The following is a 19129-nucleotide window of genomic DNA, read 5'->3' on the forward strand; positions in this document are numbered from 1 at the left end:
TTTACAAATTACGAACAACATTTGTTCCCTGTTTATTAGAAAAGAAATACATGTGCTGCGTGTTTCAAAGCCAATCAGATCAGTTGAAAACAATGACGTCAATACGTCAGATCGCGTCGCTTGGTGTGTGGGCGGTTGAAAACGCGTTTGGCCGAGTCCCAGCGTACTGCAGCGATTTCGAGTGAATGGCAGCTTTAAAGCTTTGTAATAAATTACACGGTTTACGCAGAGAGCTCAAATTGCTCTCTAAATTACCCTTGGGACTTGGTCTACCCGCCCAATGTGTTAGTAAAAAAATCGCTAAAACCATTTGAGGGTCCCGTTAATGAACCCCAGGTGGTCGATATTTCGGAGCCCTCCACTACGATGTCTCTCATGATCATATGGTGGTTTTGGGACGTTAAACTCCACACAACGATCAATCAATGATGCTAAAATGGCCTAATTCAAACTAATTCTGGGAGTTGAGTGGCTTCATTAACTACCTAAAAGTGCTGGGTATACGAGAAACAAGTTCAACATGCCAAAATCGACGATCCAAAACGTCGATAACCAGTGATCGATTTCAATGGGCTTGGAAAAGAGTTGCTCTACTCCTCACTGAAATACAAAATCATAAACGTATATGCTCAAATATGCCAAAATAATAGTTTTGTTCTGGCCTACGGTCTTTCAACCTAATTTTCCACCTATATTTCAGTTTTATATAGGCCGACTTTCCACGTTAAAAGGCTGATTAGTATGTTAAGGGTCGTTTCCTCCAGTGGATCTTCCTCTGATTTGCGGCATCAGGTACGCTAATTTGAAATGCAAACGGAATAAGTTTCGACTTCGAACAGAGGAAAATATTCGCTCAATCTTTTCTTTTGGGCTTCCGTTTAAATAGTTTAATATTTATTTTCCTTCACTACGGTGTCTAGTTCGAATGGGGCTCGATTAAAACCATTATACTTTCGTCCTGTATGACCTTCGTTTGCTTACGTATTTTGAAAAGTCTCCAAATTATTTATTAAATTTTATTTCAAAAACTATTGGTAATGTGTGCTTCGGAGACTCCCTGGGACTACCCGACAGCGATTGCTAGGAGTGTAATTGTTTTTTTTATTAACGATGTAAGTGGATTAAGTTAGGTAGTTCCATTGCATTGCATTGCTGCTCTTGCAGCACACATGTGGTGTACACACCTAACATTATTCTTCTTGATCAGACATACGGGGGCACCGAGGAATTCCGTCGGTAGCGTGGCCGAGTGGTCTAAGGCGCTGGTTTTAGGCACCAGTCTCTTCGGAGGCGTGGGTTCGAATCCCACCGCTGCCAGACAATTTTTGCTTGCACTACCAGTATTTTCGGGGGCGTTGCCTCATTGCCACCGTTGGCAGAAGTTTCCTATTTTAATTTTTTTTGCGATAGCAATTAGATAAACATTCTCGGCTGGCTTTTTGCCATCGCCGTCGCCGTCTTTCACCGCATATATATATATATATATATATATATATATATATATATATATATATATATATATATATATATATATATATATATATATATATATATATATATATTCAAGAAAGAAAGAAAATCACATCATATTCACGACGTGAGTGATGACGAGTGCGGCTAAAAGAACGGACGGACGCATGGACGCACGCACGCCCGGACAGACTCATTGACGGCCACGTGGACGGACGGAAACGGGCGCATGAATAGACGGACGCAAGGACGGAGGAAAATATTCGTTCAATCTTGGCTTTTGGGCTACCATCTAAACAGTTGGATTTTTTTTTCACTAAAGCTCTTTAGCTTGAATGGCGCTTGATTAAAACCATTCTGCTTTCGTCCTGCATGACCTTCGTGTGCTTACGTGTTTTGAAAAGTCTCCAAATAATTTATTAAAGTTTATTTCAAAAACTACAGGTAATATGTGCTTCGGAGACTCCTTGGGACTAGCCGACAGCGATCAGTAGGAGTTTAATTGCTTTTTATTATCAATGTGAGTGGATTAAGTTCAGGTAGTTCCATTGTCTTGCAGTGATGTTCTTGCAGCACACATGTTGTGTACACACCTAACATTATTCTTCTTGATTAGACATACGGGGGCACCGAAAAATTCCGGTGGTAGCGTGGCCGAGTTGTCTAAGGCGCTGGTTTTAGGCACCAGTCTCTTCGGAGGCGTGGGTTCATATCCCACCGCTGCCATAAACTTTTTGCTTGCGCTACGCACTAGTCTTTTCTGGGGCGTTGCCTCAATGCCACCATTTGCAGAAGTTTTCTATTTGATTTTCTCATTGCAATAGTAGTGATGTGGACATTTTCGGCTGGCTTTTTGCCGCCGCCGCCTTTCACTGTGTATATGTATATATTGTGAGCATTATTCGTGCGCGTCATCTTGTCATATGTACATACTCATCATCATCAGTCTGACCTGTGTTGTGGGGCAGAGGCTCGACAAGTAAAAGAAGTGTCTTGCAGCAAAAATGTTGCCTTACAAGTGGTGGAGAATGCTTTCCCGTCCCCTGGTCCTCTCCCTGCAGCGCTTTTTCGTTATCTTCGACTACCAACCATCCCTGGAGCTCCGGTCAGGTCGCCGTTTACGCAGTCAGCCCACGGTCATGTCGCAAGACGAGCACAACAACAACACGGCTCCATCCACCCCTCCTACACCCCTGGGCATGCCTTCATGGACTGTCACCACCCCTCAAAAAGATCCCCCGATGTTCGCTGGCCTTCGCGGTGAAGACGTTGAAGACTGGTTGGATGAGTACAACCGTGTGAGTGCGCTTAACTATTGGCATGATTCTGCGAAGCTGTCCCGCGTGCCGTTCTATCTGACGGGGGTCGCTAAGACATGGTTTCTCAGCCATCAGCTGGATTTCCCAGACTGGCCTACCTTTAAGCAGCAGCTCCATCAGATATTTTCCAACCCTTCTGTATGTGCAGACCGCCAAACGGAAGCTTGCTGAACGTGCCCAGCACTCCAGCGAGCCCTATACTTTGTACATTGAAGATGTCCTCGCCCTATGCCGTCGCGTCGACAGCTCGATGACGGAACATGACCGCGTTCGCTACCTGCTCAAGGGCATAGGCGCCACCGCATTTAACGCTTTGGCGGCAAAGAACCCCACCACGGTCGCGGATATCATCAGTACGTGTCAGCGACTCGACGACCTTCAATTTGTACGTTTACAACCTGACACAGGAGATCTCAGGCCAACGCATGACAATGAGCTCCGTGCGCTGATACGGTCCATGATTCACGAGGAGCTGCAACTCCAGGCCACCTCGTCGTCTTGTGAGCTCCGCATAACACCTTCTGCAGGCAGCCTCCGCCACATCGTCAGGGAGGAACTGGCATGCATGACGTGTGAGCAAGTCCCGAGCTCGCATACCACTCCAAAGCCGACATACGCTCAGGTGGTTGCAGCGTCACCTTCTCAGCAATCACCACAGTATGTGTCAACTACGCAGCCCTCCCTAAATGTCCTCGCCCCAAGGGCACCGCCTCTTTCTTTCCATGCCTGGCGTCCATCTCGACCGATTTGCTATTATTGCGGAATACGTGGCCACATCTCACGGTTCTGTCATCGACGTCAACAAGACGAAAAGCGGGGCTATGGTGACTACGAGAGGGATGAGTTTGCCCCTGCTCCACAACATCGCCACCCATACCAATTGTACCAACGCCGCTCACCATCTCCACAGCACTTCGATACAGCCAGTACCTTCCGCTCCTCGCGCCGTCGTTCCCCGTCACCTATGCGCTGTTCCTCGTCACCACTTCGTCCGGCTACCACGGCGTTTGATAATCGCCCTGAAAACTAAACAGTGCAGCTTCAGGAGGGAAAGCTGCATTTGGCGGACTGCATCGAACTCCTCCGGAACGCCCTTCAAATGTACTTTCAGTGTGTGTTGATGGTACATGGACTGAAGCCTTGGTGGACACACGTGCATCGCTCTCAGTTATTAGTGTGGACTTGTGTTCCCGTTTGCGCAAAGTGAAGACACCGTATGATGGCCCTCCCCTTCGCTGTGCTAATGCGGTTTTCGTTCAGCCTTCTGGTGTTTGCACAGCACGAGTTTTTATTGAGGGCATCCTTCACCATATACAGTTCCTCGTTCTGTCATCACGTACTAATGCGCTCATTTTAGGGCGGGACTTTCTCTCCTCAGCTTCAGCCGTAATATCTTGCCGTCAGAGGGTCATACGCATGTCAGATACTGCCCTTTCGTCCGATAAAGATGCTCATAGCCAGCGCTTCGTCGCCGCTGATGACTGTTTTATTCCTCCAGGTAATGAGCATATTCTGACCCTGACATCAGATAAGATCAGTACTGGTGATGTGTTCCTGCCACCGTGTGGACACTACATCTCTGGTGGGGATACCATCACTTCTAGCCTGGTGCACTTTCATGATGGCAGAGCATTAGTTACGGCAGTTAACCCTACTTCTTTGCCTGTTGCACTGCCCCAGGGCGCCAGTGTGGTTTGCTTCACAGATACCGAACCACTTTCTTTGATGCCCCTTCACGCAGACGCGCCATCTTTCTCTACGAGTAATGATGATGATGTTACAACGGCTGCTTTAACAGCCACAATAAATCCCGATCTCACGTCAGCGCAAAAGCAAGAGCTTTTGGGTATCCTTCAAAAAACACAGTACTTCATTTGATGTCAATTCCAAGCTTTTGGGTCGCACTTCCGTCGTACATCGAATTGAAACGGAAGGCAATACAATTGTACGCTACCACCCATATCGAGTGTCATCCGCAGAGCGGAAAATAACCGAGAGCAACGTTGCTGATATGCTCAAACGAGATGTTATCCGGCCTTCGTCCAGCCCGTGGTCATCACCTGTAGTGCTAGTCCGAAAGAAGGATGATTCGGTGCGATTCTGCATCGCTTATCGAGCACTTAATAAGATCACGCGCAAAGACGTGTACCCGATCCCACGAGTCGACGACGCACTTGACTCTGCAAGGCGCTGAATGTTTCTCCCGCCTCGATTTACGGTCTGGTTATTGGCAAATACCTATGCACGAAGCGTACAAAGAAAAAACTGCCTTTGCAACACCAGACGGGCTGTATGAATTCAACGTGATGCCATTCGGTTTATGTAATGCTCCTGCCACGTTTGAACGCATGATTGACACAGTTCTACGCGGCCTAAAATGGAAAACATGTCTCTGTTATCTAGATGACATCGTCATTTTCTTCTCTTCTTTTAGTCAGCATCTTGATCGTTCAGACGAAGTTTTGACGTGTAGTTCTAATGCCGGACTTCAGTTAAACACAAAGAAATGCCAATTCACCAACAAGAACATCAAGCTGTTGGGCCACCTTGTCAGCAAAGATGGCGTTCGCCCGGATCCTGACAAGCTTGCTGCCGTGATACGCTTCCCTCGGCCAGAAAATCAGAAACACCTACAAAGTTTCCTGGGCCTGGCGTCCTACTTCCGCCGGTTCATTAGCCATTTTGCTGCCATCGCGTCACCACTGCATAAGCTGCTGACATCCAGATCAACTTTCGCTTGGAACGATGACTGCGAGCGTGCCTTTCAATCCCTAAAGCATGCTTTAACATCCGACCCTGTTCTGTGTCATTTTGACGAGAACGCACCTACATGTCTCCACACCGACGCGAGTGGCCAAGGCATTGGTGCAGTTCTTCTACAGCGGGATGCCACTTCACGGGAAAGAGTTATTGCGTATGCTAGTCGTGCTCTTACGGCTGCTGAACAAAACTACTCCATAACTGAGCAGGAGTGCCTTGCTGTCGTCTGGGCCATACAAAAATTTCGACCATATCTTTACGGACGCCACTTCACAGTTATTACAGACCATCACGCCTTGTGCTGGCTATCGTCAATGAAAAACTTGTCTGGTCGCCTCGGTCGTTGGATGCTCCGCCTACAAGAGTACGATTTTGACGTCATCTATAAGTCTGGCAAAACACACCAACATGCAGATGCTCTCTCGCGCTGCCCCCTTCCAATGTCGCCATCGAGTACGTCAGGTGATTGCTCGTTGGTGGGCAAAACACTACGTCACCCCGCACATTATCACAACTTGCGGTTATCGACACGCCAGCTTCAAATCGCCACACCGAGTTCGCCACACGCAAGCGTGATGATCCATTTTGCAATAGCATTATTCAACGCCTAAATGGTATATCACCTACTTCTAATGCTAGATTGCGCCGAGAACTACGGCAATTTAAGCTCGATAACAATGTGCTCCATCGTTACGTTTACACTACTGATGGACACCGCTGGGTTCCAGTACTTCCGCGTTCTCTACGTCACCAAGTCCTCGAAGCCTTACACGACGACCCATGTGCAGGCCACTTGGGATTTCATAAAACACAAAGCCGCATCAGGAAACGTTTCTTCTGGCCTGGTATCTCTACTTTTGTGGCCAAGTACGTTGCATCTTGTCATCTGTGTCAACGGCGGAAGCGACCAACTTCGTCTCCTGCTGGCCTTCTGCAACCCATCCCGTGTCCCGAGACACCTTTTACCATCGTTGGCATAGACCTACTAGGACCTCTCCCCATCACGGCGGCAGGTAATCGTTGGATTGTGACTGCTGTCGATCACCTGACACGGTACGCAGAGACTGCTGCACTACGCACAAGTTCTGCTTCAGACGTCGCAGACTTCTTTCTCAACTCCATTGTATTGCGTCACGGTGCACCTCGCGTCCTCCTGAGTGATCGCGGCAAGACGTTCCTGTCCACCATAATCGAAACCCCGCTCACAACCTGTGGTACAGTACATAAGACGACGTCAGCCTACCACCCCCAAACTAATGGGCTGACAGAGATATTTCATCGGACACTAATAGACATGCTATCGATGTACATCGCACCAAACCACGACAACTGGGATACGATTTTGCCTTTTGTGACGTTTGCCCATAACACCGCTGTTCAAAGAACTACTGGCTACTCACCTTTCTACCTCATGTACGGCCGTACACCGACATTCACCATCGACGTATCTTTTCTAATGTTCCAACTGACTCCTCGGCAACCGTATCAGAGCAGTTCATCACAAGGCTCGAGGAATGTCGGCAACGGGCTCGCCTTAATACAGAAGCCAATCAGCAAGATCGCAAGCAACGCTACGACAGCTCTCATCGCGACGTCTCCTTCAGTCCGGGGTATGAAGTGTTGCTTTGGACGCCCATTCGTACTCCAGGATTGTGCGATAAATTTCAGTCACGCTTCATTAGACCCTATACAATCAATGAACAAACGTCGCCAGTGAACTACCATGTCACTCGCAGCGACCTTTCTTCGGATCGTCGCTGTCGTGGTTCGGAGATTGTTCACGTATCGCGTCTAAAGCCATTCGTTTGACGTTCCGTTTCCGTCTAAGACGCGTCCGGGCTGGCCGCTCAAGCGTTGGGGGGGGAAATAAGTGTGAGCATTATTCATGCGCGTCATCTTGTCATATGTAAATACTCATCATCATCAGTCTGACCTGTGTTGTGGGGCAGAGGCTCGGCAAGTAAAGGAAGTGTCTTGCAGTAAAAACGTTGCAATATATATATATATATATATATATATATATATATATATATATATATATATATATATATATATATATATATTCACGAAAGAAAGAAAATCACAGTATAATCACGGGGTGAATGATTGATGACAAGTGGTGCGAAAAGGATGAACGGATGGATGGACGCACGGACGGACGGACGGAGGAAAATATTCGTTCAATCTTAGCTTTTGAGCTACCATCTAAATAGTTTAATATTTGTTTTCCTTCACTAAGGCTGTTTAACTCGAATGGCACTCGATTAAAACCATTCTACTTTTGTCCTGTGTGACTTTCGTTTGTTTGCGTGTTTTGAAAAATCTCCAAATAAGTTGTTAAAGTTTATTTCCCGAAGTCACGTGGCTCCCACGTCACTGACCTGACACCAGCGCCACACAGCTACTATAAAAGCACCAGCGTCAGTCGTGGCCCCTCCAGTGGGCTCGGCAACAACGTATAGATGGCGAACGCTCACCTGCGACGCCTGTTTTTCATGCAGGTAATGAACCGCTACTCGATATTTGCCAAGCCTACATGGCATTATACGTTGATAGTGTTGCCGAGCCCACGATATCACTATGGTGCCCTTTATCATTACTGCTACTACTTACTAAACCTGTTGCTGCTCTCCGGAGACTTAGAAGAAAACCCAGGCTCTACTACCCGTTCATCCTCCACAGAAAACCCAAACCCTACTACCCTTTCATGCTCCACCCAAACAGCTGCTGACGCCTTGTCTGCCCTCGATGAAGTTCGATTATCCTTCCTAAACGAAATGAAAAGCATTCAATCTACACTGTCCCAGTATGATAAAACTTTTGAGAACATGAACCAAAGGCTTGCTAAAATTGAAGCCGACTGTGTGATGTTGTGCCACAGACATGTTCCTCGTTCGGGAGCACGTCTCACAGATCGAGCCCTGTTCCGACGAACTGTCTCCCCCCCCCCACTCCCAGCGCCGCCTTCCGTGCAGTTCCGGGGATAACGTCGCTTCCTCCGCCGAACCACTTTGCAGTTCCGGGTATGGCTGGTCTCCTCAGCCGAGCCACTGTGCCGTTCCGGGGAACTGGTCTCGCAGAAGAGTCCCAAAACGCTATTTAAGGCCGTGCCGGCCCCATGTTAGAGAGATTTTGCCCCAGCCGACGTTGTCGTGCTGGCCGGCTCTGTACAAACGACAACCTGCTACAGTACGACGCTCCTTTTGTTGCTGTTTTCAAAACGGATTGCCTCCCTGTTTCGCTTTCGGGATAAGGCTTCAGCGAAGTCCGCTCGACGGCTCGCCGCTCTTCGCCAGCTCTACCATCGCGACACAGCAAATTCCTAACAGTGAACGCAGCCACCTTTAAAGCAGACGTCGACGAAAGCCGTTCCATCGCTGTACAAAATTCCAAACAAATCGCTGAACTAGCTTGCAGTATTGACAATTTCAACGATAGAGCCCGGCGAAATAACCTTATCTTTTGTGGACACAAAAATTCCGGACGCGAAACGTGGGCCCGATCGGAGGCTTTAATCAGATCCCTGCAAGGCTGCCCTCAACCCGACGCTCAACCCACGCAATATTGAACGCGCACACCGACTGGGAACATTCCATCCTAGCAAAGATAGGCCCATAATTGTAAAATTCACGCATTTGAAAGATAAAGACCGTATTCTATCGAACGCAAAAAAAAACCCTGAAAAATACTACGTACAGGATTTCACAAGATTACTCCTCCAACACCAGTCTGATACACAAACGACTGATCAAATTCGGCAAAGCCCATCCCCGACCTTATAAGCTCGCATACCGCAAATTAACCATTGACGAGAGGACACATTTTTTACCCAACTACACAAACGGTACTCTCACGTGCACCATAGCTACCCTCTAAAGCCCATTTTCAATCGGAAAACTTTCTTTCAGTTATTTATACTTACATTAGGAGCCTATTGCCTAAACGCGATTTCCTGCACAATCTCATCCAGCCTACCGAGTGTAATTTAGTAGTACTAGCCGAAACATGGCCGAATTCATCTATATCCGACTCAGAGTTGCTTCTTATATTTGCTGATTTTGATATTTTTCGCTGCGATCGCCAAAAAAAAAACAGGGGGGGGGGGGCCTTAATCGCAGCTCACCATAGTTTGCAATGCTGCGCATTAGACATTCCTCCTTGCCTCGAAATTATCTTCATCTGCTGCAAAGCTGCCGCTCCACCCATTACCATTGGCGTTTCCTACCGCCCCCCTGACTTTGATCCTTCATTCATTGGAAACTTTTATGATGCTCTCCAACTGGCAACTTCTGAATCGGGCGCTTCCCCTCTCCTGCTACTCGGAGACTTCCATTTACCCTCAATAACTTGGCCCAACTTAGCATTAACGACTTCAAAAAATAATATTGAAAGTGACTTTGAAGATATTTGCCTAACGTTCAATTTATCCCAAGTGATAACATTCCTTACACGAACAACCCATCATTCAACAAGCCTGCTAGATTTAGTCCTAACGTCAGAACCTGATAAAATTTCGTCTTTTTCTAATCTAACCAGCCTAAGCGATCACTCAGTCATTCATGCCAGTTTCCAATACAAATTACCGAACCGCCCCCCCCACAAGAAAAACTAAATTAAGAAAAGAATAACACTACACGACAAAGCCAATTATGAAAGCATGAATAACGAACTTTCCTCTTTTTACGATTGGTTTCTCAGAGATTTTTGGAAACGGTCTGTTGACGAAAACTGGGAACTTTTCAAAGAGAAAACGCAACAATTAATAAACACCTATGTTCCTACCATCACCATTACAGAAGGTGCTACTTCTCCGTGATACAACAACGCATTAAAAAGCCTTAACATCAAAAAGAAGAGACATTTCCACTCGGCTAAGGCATCGAATTCTAAGCAAGCGTGGGAAAAATATTGTGATACTGAAAAGCTTTACGAATCCACAATTTCAAATGCTAAGCGAACGTTCTTCTCGTCTACACTCCCAGACATGATACGCACTAACCTCAAACAGTTCTGGAAGACCATTAACCCAACTCATGTGAAACCTATCTCGTTATGCGATCCACAAAATGTTACAATCCCTGAGTGCTATGTCGCAGAAACAATAAATTCTACATTTTGTTCTGTCTTTACCGATGAACCCGAAGTATTACTTCCTTGTGCTTCCACTCATGATTTCCCTGTTATGCCTACCGTCATCTTTGAACCTCACGGTATCATTAAAGTGATCGAGTCATTAAAAGTGACGTCATCAGCTGGAATTGACTGCATAAATTCTAAAGTTCTGATAAACACTAAACATTTTTCTGCTGTTATACTGTCTCATATTTTTCAGCCATCCTTGTCATCTGGAGTGGTGCCACGAGACTGGAAGGTCGGCAAGATCATTCACCCTCCCAAGAAAGGTCCGTCATCCTCTCCTTTCAGCTACCGTCCAATATCACTAATGTGCATATGCTGTAAGCATTATGGAACATATTATCTACTATCAAACCGTGAAATTCATTTGGTCTGTAAATGTTTTCCACCCCAGTCAGCACGGCTTTCAGATAGGCCTCTCATGTGACACTGTACTCGCGCTTTTTATTAACGATATCAGCACATGTCTTGATCATAATATTCCTGTTGACGCTCTCTTTCTAGATTACAAAAAAGTCTTTGATAAGGTACCCCATAAGCGCCTCTTTCTAAAACTATCACGCTTAAACCTTGACCTTGCCGTTTTAAACTGGATCCAAAATTTTCTTTTAATTGATTTGATTTGTGGGGTTTAACGTCCCAAAACCACCATATGATTATGAAAGACGCCGTAGTGGAGGGCTCCGGAAATTTTGACCACCTGGGGTTTTTTAACGTGCACCCAAATCTGAGCACACGGGCCTCGACATTTCCGCCTCCATCGGAAATACAGCCGTCAATTTTCTTTTAAACCGTGAACAGTTTGTTTGTGCAAACCAGGTATCATCATCCCGTCGTCAAGTAGTTTCAGGTGTACCCCAGGGTACAGTCCTCTGTCCCCTCCTATTCTTAATTTATATAAACGACCTCCCTAATAGTATATCATCAAGTATTCGTTTATTCGCAGATGACTGTGTCATCTATCGCCCTATTGATGACCCTAATGACTCCTGCATTCTTCAAAACGATCTATTAACAATTGTAACGTGGTGCTGAACTTGGTTGATGACTCTAAATATTAACAAAACGTCTGTCGTTTCTTTTCACCGTAGGTAACATTACCCTGCTCGGACATACTTTAATTTTGACTCTAAGTTGTCCCCCGTGGACTCCTATAGGTATTTAGGTATAAACATAACTTCCGATCTTAATTGAACACCCCACATAATAAATATTTGTAATGAAGCAAATAAACTTTTTGGCTACCTCAGACGAAACTTACGTCTTGTCCCTCCTCCTGTAAAACGTTTAGTCTATATATATACGTAACATCAGTACGCCCGAAACTCAAATACGCTTGCACCGTCTGGGACCCACACCAATCTAATCTATCTAAAATGTTGGAATCTATTCAGAATAGGGCAGCAAAGTTCATTTACTCTGAATGTTCATAACACTCAAGTGTCACTAATCTGAAAGACAAAGCCCAACTTCAGATTCTAGAATTGCGACGCAAGGCTGCTAGACTAACCCTTTTTCACAAATTGTTTCATTCATTGTCTGACGCATCCAGTATCTTGCCCGCACACCGAATCTCTTCTCGTTCTTGCCACCACAACTCTGTTTATCCTGCGCATACCCGCACAACTGCCTACCTACACTCGTTCAAAGGATTGGAATGATCTTCCACCCGACGTCATGCACCACACAAGCCAAGCTCTGTTCAAAACCCACATCGAAAGAAATTTGTACCACAGCCCACCCCTCATGTAACACACCCTACTGGGGCATTAGAGGTATAATAAATAAATAAATAAATAAATAACTAAATAAATAAATAAATAAATAAATAAATTTGAAAAACTATTGGTAATATGTGCTTCGGAGACTCCTTGGGACTAGCCGACAGCGATCGGTAGGAGTGTAATTGCTTTTTATTATCAATGTGAGTGGATTAAGTTCAGGTAGTTCCATTGTGTTGCATTGATGCTCTTGCAGCACACATGTGGTGTACACACCTAACATTATTCTTCTTGATCAGACATACGGGGGCACCGAGGAATTCCGGCGGTAGCGTGGCCGAGTGATTCTTTCGCCGGCACTCGCACGCGTCGGACGCAGGAATCATGGGCTCCCGCGGGGCGGCAAAGGTAGTCCTTGGTGGCCGCGGAAACAGGATTACAGACGAAAGTGACAAGGATTATGAGATCATCTTGCCGAATTTGCCAACAGGACGTATTGTTCTGAACACTGTGTTTTTGCACGGTGATATTCGAGTGAGGCCTTTCAAGGTCGAAGATTTCTGAGACGCCCTGGACAAGGAACGACTGCTTCCCGACGTAATTGCATTGGGCGCCTACCAGATCAACCATGTGTGGGCCGTCACCTTTAACAGCCAGGAGGCGACGAAGAGGTTGACTGAACTGAAAGAACTCCAGGTCAAGGGACGCCGCTGCCTCGTTATCGACCCTCAGGAGCAGAAGGTGAGGCTGCGGCTTCACTGGCTGTTACGCGGCGTTTCGGACGAAGATGTCCGCACGGCTTTGGCAGCGTTCGGGAAAGTTACAGAAGTGACCCGGGAACGCTGGCGTCTGGAAGGAGTAAATGAGAAGAATTCGACGACCCGCACTGTTTTCATTAAGCTGAAAAGCGGTATGAAAGTCGAGGACCTACCTCATCAGATACGAGTCGCCGGTGAATTAGCCTTAGTGGTAGCCCCAGGTCGGCCTATGCAATGCCTGCGTTGCAGCGGAACAGGACATGTGCGTCGCGAGTGTAAGGTGCCTCGGTGCTCGCGTTGCCGGCGTTTCGGGCATGGGGACGCGGAATGCGTCCGTTCGTACGCCACAGTGACCGCGTCAGCGGAGGCCGAAGATGCGTCAGAACACATTATGGACGTGACGGAAGCAGAGGACGCGGCTCAAGGTTGCGGAGATCAAGTCGCAGAAAATTTGATTTTCACATCTGCAACATCAGTAGACGAATCTACACCGGCACCTGTTGACACTCGACCAGGTTCTGCAGCTGTATCGACCGATACAGCTGACAATGCGGTGACAGACGCAGGCTGTGAAGTAGCCGGAGCGTCTGCCCATGCGTCGGAGCAAGGCCAAGTTGTCGATGGTGCCTCCTGTAGCGTTGGTTTCAACATGAAGGTAGACGGAAACACGTGCAACGCCAGCCGCGTCTCTTGGCCCAGCGGTGCCGTTTCAGCCATTAAAAGACCATTGGAAGAACCTGTGAAGACGGGAGACAAGAACAGTGCAAGTAGCGTGGAAGAACCACCGGCGAAGACGCCGACTGGCAGACGCACCAACATGAGAGCAAGAGCTGGTGGCACCACGGACAAAAAAGCTGTGAACAATTCAATTCTACTGTGCAGTGAAACCGGGCGGTCGGACGGTCCTGGAGGCGTCTAGCGTAGCGCTAGACGTGCAAGGTAAGCGCCATGCTCCAGGCCTAACTCCTCCACATGGTTGTAATGGCGCCTCAAGTATCATTTAGCTTCGCCACGCTGAATGTTAGAGGCTTGGCTTCAAAGAAGAAGCAAAGCCAAGTCTACCGGTTGTTATTGGAAGAAAATCTGGATGTGCTTGCAGTGCAGGAGACGAAAGTTGAAGGCGAGGAGGAGATTGGGAGCATGGTGCTTAAGTTTACATCATGGTATTTTGCCACTGTGAGCCAGACCATAGGCACATCAGGGGGATGTGTTCTTTTTGTTAGAAAACTGCCAGGATTAGTCATAGAAAATGTATTTTCTTGCTCTTCAGGCCGAGTAGTATGGTGTGATATTGTTTATTGTGACACTGAATGGCGCATTATATGTGTTTATGCTCCAACTATTGGCCAGGAAAGATCGGGTTTTTTTTCCAATTTACGACAACATATGTGTACTGGTAGGAAACTCTTATTGGTGGGTGATTTCAACTGTGTCTTGAATGAAAGTGATAGATCAAGCAGGCGCAACGTTAAAGATAGAAGCAGTGATGTCCTGGCACAGGTGATTATTGAACACGAATTAGTAGATGTAGTGGAGTGTTTGCATAGCTCCCGAGATGTGAAGTATACACACTTTCAAGGCACAAGTAATGCCCGATTGGATCGACTTTACCTTACTGCAGATGCGATATCCCAGTGTAGCAGTTATAATGTTGTCCCTGTTTCCTTTTCCGATCACTGTCTTGTAAAATGCAATATCGGGTCAAAAAAAGAAAGGAACGCCTTTTCTTGGGAACAGTGGAAAATGAACTCTAACCTCTTGAGGGATGAGTCGTTTAGCGCATCAGTTATTAAAGAATTAAGTAATATTAACCTAGAGTGTATGGACAAAATAAGAGAAGAATGGGAGCTATTCAAGCAGCGAATCAAAATAAAAGCAATAGAGAGATCTAGCGTTTTATTTTTTTATCTAAGAAGAATGAGAAAGAGCTTAGACGAACACTTGAGAGACTAACAGCTCTTGAATGTGAAAAACTTGGAGTATATGGTGACGATTTGCGGAGTATCAAACAGAGGATAGAGGTATATGAGGAGGAACGCTATCGCGGAGCGCTAGTGCGAGCCAGAGCAACATCAATGACTGTGGATGATCGCCCGACGAAGCGAGCGCTTGGATTAGAGAAGAGTCATGCCAGACGAAATCACATAGATGCCATTGAAGTCAACGGTATCGAAGTTGCAGACAATGAGAGCATAGGACGAGCATTTGGCAAACACTACGAAGGACTCTTCGCTGCCACGCCCATTGATTCAGAGGCATTTAAGCAGGAGTTCCTTAGCAGAATGCCGAAGTTGTCAGATAACACCAAATCAGCTTTAGAGCTATCTATAACGCCAACGGAAGTAGAAAGGGCTATAGATAAAATGAATCCTGGTAAATCTCCAGGGCCGGACGGGCTTAGTGCTTCGTTTTATAAGGAGTTCAAAAATGAATTATCTCAAGTACTTGCAGATGTCTTCAATCAAGCTTATAAACTTAATGTCCTCCCTAGGTCCTTTAGTGAAGCACATACAGTTTTGATACCTAAGACAGAACACTCGGAGAAGTTAAAATTAGTTTCTTCATATAGACCGATATCACTAACTAATTGTGATTACAAAATTTTAATGAAAGTACTAGCACGGCGACTTCAAGGGGTAATCAAAGAATTAGTAAGCCCTCACCAAACATGTGGGATTATGGGACGCTCCATTGTGACTAATATACGCAAGATGCGCTGCGTGCTCGAGTGTAGCGATGCCAATCAAGTAGGGGTAGCCATTCTACAGATTGATCTCGAGAAAGCTTTTGATTGTGTTTCCCACAACCTTCTGCTTGCCATTCTTGACCATGTCAACGTTGGTGTTGTAATCATAGATGGAGTATCTATGGCATACCGGAACTGCACAACCCGACTGGTAATCAATAAGACGCTAGGAGATACAATTAACATAAAGCGTTCTGTGCGTCAGGGCTGTCCGCTGAGTCCCCTACTTTTCAGTTTATATATAGAATCGTTGTGCTTAGCAATAGCTCAAAACAGTTGCATTCGTGGCTTTAGATTACAAGAATCCAAAGTTAAAATTTTGGCATATGCTGACGATGTGGCTGTTTGTTGTATCGATCAAGATAGTGTTACCACTACCATCAGTGTGGTTAAAAGGTTCGGCAAGGCAACTGGCAGTCTAGTAAACTGGGGAAAGTGTCTGGGTTTCTGGCATGAAGAGTGGTCATCAAAACCAGACTATTTTGCCAATGTTAAATGGGTGACCACACCTGTCAAGTACTTAGGGGTGCCACTGGAATTTTATAAAGATAATGAGAACTACTGGCAAGAACAAGTGAAAGAAATCCGGATGAAAGCTAATAGATGCAACGGTAATCATCTGTCAGTGTTTGCTAGGGCGACTGTCTGTAATCTTTTCTTTGCCTCAAAACTTTGGTATGTGATGCAAGTATTGCATTGTTCAAGGGCAAACATACAGAAGTTCCATCGTATCTTCGCAGTGTTCGTGTGGGCTTCGAACTGGGGAGATGCAGTCGAACTAATCTGTTTCGAAAAGTGAAACACGGAGGGCTTGGTTTAACACATCTTTTCATACGCCAAGTCGTAAATAGGTTTTTTTTTCGCTACACAAGGGACCCTTTCTTACGTACAGTGTGCCAAATGAGACTGACGCGGGCTTTACCTGGATATGTGGTTAGCACGATTGACATGACCGGTGCTGTGCGCGGGTATCTTAAAGAGGTTATTCTAAGTGTATGGTATTTATCTGTTAGATTTTCCAATGAATATTTGTTTTCAGTGACTCGAAAGAAGTTGTACAAAGATGTATGCGATGTTGTTTTACCTGAACCGCTGTACCGTGCCATGCACGCTGGAGGTGAAGGGAAAGATGTGCTTAAACGAGTGAAGAGAATGCAAGTGGCTCCTGGCGCGAAGTCTTTCTTTTTCAAGCTGCACACAGGTACACTATCAGTCAGGACATTTCAAGCAGACCGTGGTTTTTACTTACCTTGGGGGACCAATTGCCTTATCTGTAAAAAACCGGAAAATATTGACCATGTTTTCTTAAATTGTTGGGAAGGAGTATATTTTTGGGATGTACTTCAAAGGACGTTACAGAAAGAATTACCTTTAAATTCATATGGTATAAGATTTCTGCCAATAGTGGACGAAGAGGGAATGCCTTTTGATTTGAATATGCTATGTGGACTTCACTGTTTATGGCGGGCCCGTATGGCGGGTTTCTATCGCGATCAGGATGCACGGCCTGCACGAATGTATTTCCGTGAATGTATGGCCAAGTATGTTGAACTGCAGAAAACTCAGGAGATTTTACCTGAGTGGTTGTCGAGGGTGGAGCCCTTGGCAGCACTTAGGGAATTTTAAGTTTCTGTCCGACTGTTACTGCTTGTTTTTGTTCTGCTTGTGGTTTGATGTATGCGCCTGTAAACAGGCAATAAAGCAAAAAGAAAAGGTAGCGTGGCCGAGTGGTTTAAGGCGCTGGTTTAGGCACCAGTCTCTTCGGAGGCGTGGGTTCAAATCCCACCGCTGCCACACACTTTTTGCTTGCACTACGCACCAGCCTTTTCGGGGGCGTTGCCTCAATGCCACCGTTGGCAGAAGTTTTCACTTGTATTTTTTTAATTGCGAGAGCAATTGTATGTACATTCTGGGCTGAATTTTTGCCGTCGCCGTCATTGACCGCATATGAATACGTATATATATATATATATATATATATATATATATATATATATATATATATATATATGTGTGTGTGTGTGTGTGTGTGTGTGTGTGTGTGTGTGTGTGTGTGTGTGTGTGTGTGTGTGTGTGTGTGTGTGTAAATATATACGAACATTCAAAAAAGAAAGAAAATCACAGCATATTCACTAGGTGAATGATGACGAGTGGGGCGAAAAGGACGAACGGATGGACGCATGCACACCCGGACGGATGCACTGAGGGATACATGGACGGACAGACGGGCGCATGAACAGACGGACGCACGAACGGACGGACGGAAAAAAAATATTCGTTCATTCTAGCTTTTAAGCTAACATCTAAATAGTTTATTATTTGTTTTCCTTCACTGAGGCTGTTTAGCTCAAATGGCGCTCAATTAAAACCATTCTACTTTTGTCCGGTATCAGCTTCGTTTGTTTGCGTGTTTTTAAAAGTATCCAAATTATTTATTAAAGTTTATTTGAAAAACTATTGGTAATGTGTGCTTCGGAGACTCCCTGGGACTACCCGACAGCGATCGCTAGGAGTGTAATTGCTTTTTATTATCAATGTGGCTGGATTAAGTTCAGGTAGTTCCATTGTGTTGCATTGATGCTCTTGCAGCACACATGTGGTGTACCCACCTAACATTATTCTTCTTGATCAGACATACGGGGGCACCGAGTGATTCCGTTTTGAGCCCATGCGTCGTGATAATATATTCAAGCCAGTTAGTGGGGGTGGGTTAGGACTAAAGCACCTTTATCTATGGCAAATAGTGTCCCGATTCTTCTTTTTTCGAGAAAATTCCCATCCTGTAATCCGTTCCTTCTTGCAGGTTACACTCGTTGATTGCTTACCAGATTTAATTGTTTCATCCAACTTTTCCGAACGCCCATGCTTGTGGGGATTCATGCAGGAGGTTTACCTCGCAGTTCAGTTCCTTAAAGGTCGCTTCTCTGTAGAATACCTGTACACAGTATCGCACAAGGCGCTGTATAAGGACCTACTGAGTACACTCTTCCCAACTCCATTGTACCGTTCACTCTACGCCAATCTTCCAGGTCACGATGTGTTGAAGCGAGTGCGCAAAATGTACATTCCACCGAATTCAAAAACATTCTTCTATAAACTTCACTCTGAAACATTGGCGGTAAACACATGGTTAGAAAGAAAAGGTATTCTCATTCCGTCTGTTAACTGCCGTCTATGTGATGTGCCGGAAACGATTGAACATTGCTTTGTTAGCTGCAA

At 45.7% G+C, this 19129-nt stretch overlaps 2 non-coding genes across 2 annotated transcripts; both read left to right on the forward strand.

Annotated features, from left to right (window-relative positions):
• The first annotated feature begins 1235 nt into the window (after positions 1–1235).
• Positions 1236–1317, forward strand: TRNAL-UAG (transfer RNA leucine (anticodon UAG)). Its single transcript has one exon. It is a non-coding gene; the product is annotated as a tRNA-Leu (tRNA).
• Positions 1318–2114: 797 nt separating this feature from the next.
• TRNAL-UAG (transfer RNA leucine (anticodon UAG)) lies at positions 2115–2196 on the forward strand. Its single transcript has one exon. It is a non-coding gene; the product is annotated as a tRNA-Leu (tRNA).
• The last annotated feature ends 16933 nt before the right edge of the window (positions 2197–19129 follow it).

The sequence above is a fragment of the Rhipicephalus microplus genome, chromosome X (genome assembly GCF_043290135.1).
Source record: "Rhipicephalus microplus isolate Deutch F79 chromosome X, USDA_Rmic, whole genome shotgun sequence".
Taxonomy (NCBI): Eukaryota; Metazoa; Arthropoda; class Arachnida; order Ixodida; family Ixodidae; genus Rhipicephalus; species Rhipicephalus microplus.